Source organism: Callorhinus ursinus, unplaced genomic scaffold (genome assembly GCF_003265705.2).
Source record: "Callorhinus ursinus isolate GAN/ISIS: 27379988/994484 unplaced genomic scaffold, GSC_fseal_2.0 scaffold4, whole genome shotgun sequence".
NCBI lineage: Eukaryota > Metazoa > Chordata > Mammalia > Carnivora > Otariidae > Callorhinus > Callorhinus ursinus.
The window spans coordinates 100,520,709-100,526,467 of NW_027397066.1; the positions used below are offsets into that span (position 1 = coordinate 100,520,709).

Genomic DNA, 5,759 nt, shown 5'->3' on the forward strand with positions numbered 1-5,759 from the left:
TGTTTTTTTTTTAAGATTTTATTTATTTGACAGAGAGAGACATAGCGAGAGAGGGAACACAAGCAGGGGGAGTGGGAGAGGGAGAAGCAGGCTTCCCACTGAACAGGGAGCCCAATATGGAGTTCAATCCCAGGACCCTGGGATCATGACCTGAACCAAAGGCAGATGCTTAATGACTAAGCCACCCAGGCACCACCCCCCCAGTAGTGTTTTTTAAAGAAATAAAAACAAATCTAAAATTTGTATGGAATCACAAAAGACCTCTAAAAGCCAAATCAATTCTCAGAAATAAGAACAAAGCTGGAGGTATTGCACTGATTTTAAATGCATTACAAAGCTACAGTAATTAAAACAGTGTGGTACTTGTATAAGACAGACATGTAGACCAATGACAGAACAGAAAGTTCAGAAATAAATGCACACATATACAGTCAGCTGATCTTTGACAAGGGTGCTAACAATATATAAAAGAGAAAGTCTCTTCAGCAAATAGTGTTGAGAAAACTAGATATCCATACACAAAAGAATGAAACTAGATTCCTACTACACACACACACAAAAAAAATTCAAAACGGATTAAAGCCTTAAATATAAGACCTGAAACTTTAAAATTCCAAAATAACATATAGGGGGAATGCTTCATAACATTGGTCTTGGCAATTATTTCTGGAATATGACCTTGAAAACACAGGCAACAAAAACAAAAATAAACAAGGTGGGCTACATCAAATTAAAAGTGTCCATATAGCAAAAGAAACAACCAACAGATGAAAAAGGTAATGTACAGAATGGGAAAAAATTATTTGCAAACTATATATTTAATAATAGATGAATCTCCAAAATATATAAGGAACTTCTATAACTCAAAAAAGAAAAAATAAATAATTCAAATAATGGGCTAAGGACTCTAATAGAGATTCCTCCAAAGAAGATAGACAAATGGCCAACACATATATTAAAAGGTGTTCAACATCACTAATCATTAGGAAAATGTAATCAAAATCACAATGGGACATCATACCATCAGGATGGCTATTGTAAAAAAAAAAATGTATTGGCAAGGATGTAGAAAAATTAGAACACTTGCACACTGTTGGTGGGAATGCAAAATGCTGTAGCCACTATAGAAAACAATATGTAGGTTCCTCAAAAAATTAAAAATCGAACTACCATATGATCTAACAATCCCACTTCTGGATATTTAGCCAAAAGATTTAAAATCACGATTTTGAAGCAATATTAGCACTCCACGTTCATTGCAGTGGTGTTCACAATAGCCAAGATGTGGAAATGACCTAAATGTCCATTGACAGATGAAAAGATGGAACATGTAGTATATACATGCAATGGAGTATAATTCAGCCTTTAAAAAAAGGAAATTCTGTTATATATGACAACATGGATGAACTTGAGAACATTATACTAAGTGAAATAAGTCAATTACATAAAGACAAATAATGCATGATTCAACTTATGTAAGGTATCTAAAATAGTCAAATTTATAGATTCAGAGTGGAATGGTGGCTTCCAGGGGCTAAAGGAGAGAGAGAAATGGGAGATATTAATCAATGGACATAAAATTTCAGTTAAGTAAGATGAATAAGTTCTAGAGATCTACTGCACAGCATTGTACTTACAGTCAACACTAACATATACAACACTAATGTATACTAAAAACTTTGTTAAGAGAGTAGTGGGGCTGGCTAGAGAAAATAAGCACATATAAGAAAGTCAAAGAAAGTACTCCCGGAAGAGCTGTTTGAGCTGAGTTGTGGGAATTCACAATGCCTGGCTAGCTAAGATATGATAAACACAGTCCTCCTTGGGAGAGGCTAGTTGAAAAGCAAAGAAGGAGTAATCAGAAAACTGGGCCTCCTTTTAGGTTTCTGGGCTGAAAACAGCCAGATCCTAATTGTGCTTCAGTGCTATCTCCCAGGGGACAGATGCTTAACTTAGGTAAGATATAAATCCTTAATAGTCGCCTACTCCCTGACTGCAGGTCACACAGTTATAATCACACAGTGCCCATAAATGTCACTGCCCTAGTTATTGAAATTTTACATTCCTTTCTAATCTTGATTCTTTTATGTAACAGTAACATGCAAAATAAAAATGGAGCTAGAGCTTGACTCAGACCAGACACTAGAGTGTCTGGTCCCCAGCCCCTCTCCTTTCTCCTACTTGGATGTCGGGAGTAATCTTTTCATTCGCTGTCCCAGGGTCTGCTGGCCAAACCCAACCCTGAGTGAGATCTAAATGAGAAGAGCCAGCCAAGTGTATGTCTGGTATCAGAATGTTCCGAGGTAAGGATCTAAATATACAAAAATATCTCAACATGTTTAAAGATTAAAAAAAAAAACAAACAAACAGAAAAAAGGCCATTATGTCTTTTTCACTGAATATCAGCTGAATTATCCAGGAGCACTGTGATCAAGAAGACTGGTAGGAAATAAAGTCAGTGATAAGTGGGAGCTGAATTGTGGAGGGCCTCATAGTCTACAATAGTGTAAAGCTACTGAAAGTTCTTTTCACAGAAAGAGCTACAGGATCTGATTTGCATTTTAAAAGACTACTCTGGCTGCTATGAGAGAGAGAGAATATGTGTGCACATGTGTGTAGGGATGTGGGTGGATAGGGAGGCAGTAGCAGTAGGAGTGAAGCAGGGTGAGCTGTTAAGAGCAACTGCCTTGGACCAGATTATACTGTCATGGGCAGCCTTTGTGCAAAAGGTGCAGAGAAGTAGCTGTATTCAGGATATATTTTGGATTTAGAACTCAGAATAGGTAGATGGAATATGTGATAAATTAGTTGCCACAAATTTCTTTTAGCCCAATATGCATGCCCCTTGCAAGGTGAATTTCTTTTCCTCCCATTTAGAAATGGAATGTATTCACCTCCTTAAATCTGGGTGATTTATTACTTGATTTGACCGATAAGATGGAGAGAAAGTAACTTTATGCAAAGCTCAAACTAGACCTTAGACATTGCAGATACCAGTTTTGTTCACTTGAAATATTGCCATGAGACCCCACATAAGAAAGTCTAGTTAGCTTATTATTAAGTGAGGAATCATATGAAAAGAAAAAAAAACCAAAGCCCTCCATCTGACACTATCATCAACTGCCAGACATGTAAATAAAGCCATGTTGGTCCTTGCAGTTTAGGCAACTTGTCAGCTAAATTAACCACATAAGTGAACCCAGATGAAACTAGCAAAAGAAACTCCCAGCTACAACACGGTACTGAAAGTCTTAGTCACAGCAATCAGACAAGAAAAGGGAATAAAATACATCCAAATTGGTAAGAAAGACATAAAATTTTCCCTATTTGCAGATGACATCATACTATATATAGAAAACCCAAAAGATTCTGCCAAAAAAAACTAGAACTGATAAATTCAGGAAGGTCACAGGATACAAAATCAATATACAGAAATCCATTGCATTTCTATACACTAATAATGAAGTAGCAAGGAGAAATTAAGAAAACAATCCCATTTACAATTGCACCCAAAATAATAAAACACCTAGGAATTAACTTAACCAAGTAAGTGAAAGACCTGTACTCTGAAAACTGATGCAAGAAATTGAAGATGACAAAAACAAATGGAAAGATTCCATGCTCATAGATTGGAAGAACAAATGTTAAAATGTCCATACTACCCAAAGCAATCTACAGATTAAATGCAATCCCATCACAATACCAACAGCATTTTTCACAGAACTAGAACAAACAATCCTAAAATCTGTATGGAACCACAAAAGATGCTGAATAGCAAAGGCAATCTTGAAAAAGAAAAACAAAGCTGGAGCTATCACAATCCCAGATTTCAAGATGTACTACAAAGCTGTAGTAATCAAAATAGTATGGTACTGGCACAAAAACAGACATATCGATCAATGAAACAGAATAAAAAGCCCAGAAATAAACTCAGAATTATATGGTCAATTAATCTTCAACAAAGGAGGCAAGAAAATGCAATGGGAAAAAGTCTCTTCAACAAATGGTGTTTAAGTAACTGGACAGCTACATGCGAAAGAATAAAACTAGACCACTTTCTTACACCATACACCAAAATAAACTCAAAATGGATTAAAGACCTAAATGTGAGACCTGAAACCAGAAACATCTTCTAGGAGAGAGCATAGGCAGTAATTTCTCTGACATCAGCTGTAACATCTTTCTAGATATGTCTCCTGAGACAAGAGAAACAAAAGCAAAAATAAACTAGTGGGACTACCTTAAAATAAAAGGCTTCTGGGGGATTGGCTGGATTAAAAACCATGGCGTGGATACCAGTGGAGTCTGCAGTAGAAGAGTTGATGCCCAGGCTGTTGCCAGTGGAGCCCTGCGACTTGACAGAAAGTTTTGATCCCTCCGTACCCCCGAGGATGCCTCAGGAATACCTGAGGTGGGTCCAGATCGAAGCAGCTCAATGTCCAGATGTTGTGGTAGCTCAGATTGACCCAAAGAAGTTGAAAAGGAAGCAAAGTATGAATGTTTCTCTTTCAGGATGCCAACCTGCTCCTGAAGGATATTCTCCCACACTTCAGTGGCAACAAGTGGCACAGTTTTCATCTGTTCGACAGAGTATGATCAGACATAGAAGTCACTGGAAATCACAACAGTTAGACAGTAACGTGACCATGCCAAAATCTGAAGATGAAGAAGCCTGGAAAAAATTTTGTCTGGTGAAAGGTTATGTGCTGAAGGGGCTGTTGGACCAGCTACAAGTGAAGGTCCTGGAATTGATTATGTGCAAATTGGTTTTCCTCCCTTGCTTAGTATTGTTAGCAGAATGAATCAGGCAACAGTAACTAGTGTCTTGGAATATCTGAGTAATTGGTTTGGAGAAAGAGACTTTACTACAGAATTGGGAAGGTGGCTCTATGCTTTATTGGCTTGTCTTGAAAAACCTTTATTACCTGAGGCTCATTCACTGATTTGGCAGCTTGCAAGAAGGTGCTCTGAAGTAAGGCTTTTAGTGGACAGCAAAGATGATGAGCGGGTTCCTGCTTTGAATTTATTAATCTGCCTGGTTAGCAGGTATTTTGACCAACGTGATTTAGCTGATGAACCATCTTGATGTAGCTGGCCTCTCAGGGATAGAAGATACTTGTGATGAAGGCAGTCTGAGGATGTACAGGGGCAACTTAAGTGAGAATTGAATTGAATTACATCTTCAACATTATTTGAAGGGTCTTCATCTTAACCTGTGCATCTGAAGTTGACATTTAGAAGATATATTGTATTGATTTGAATATCTGAAGTATTCTTTGGAAAATCCCAACCAGCCAGTTTTTGATGAACAGTTAAAACAGTTTTCTGTAATTACATGTTTTTAAAACAAATTGAGTGCCATTTATTGATGAAGCATTCTGTACAGAAACTGTATGATGAAATTTTACAGAGATCCTTGGTGCTTTTTCATTGTTTCTTTACATATACACATAAACTTTTATTGAAAATGTGTTTTGGTTATTAATAAATAAATAAATAAATAAATAAATAAATAAATAAATAAAATAAAAGTCTTCTGCATAGCAAAGGAAACAGCCAACAAAACTAAAATACAACCTACTGAATAGGAGAAGATATTTGCAAATGATATACCCAATAAGGGGTTAGTATCCAAATATGTAAAGAACTTATATAACTTGGGGCATCTGGGTAGCTCAGTTAAGTGTCTGCCTTCAGCTCAGGTCATGATCCCAGGGTTCTGGGATCAAGCCCCACATTGGGCTCCCTGCTCAGTGGGA

At 37.0% G+C, this 5,759-nt stretch overlaps 1 pseudogene; it reads left to right on the forward strand.

Moving 5' to 3' along the window:
• The first annotated feature begins 4,273 nt into the window (after positions 1–4,273).
• Positions 4,274–5,139, forward strand: LOC112826025 (gem-associated protein 2 pseudogene; annotated as a pseudogene).
• The last annotated feature ends 620 nt before the right edge of the window (positions 5,140–5,759 follow it).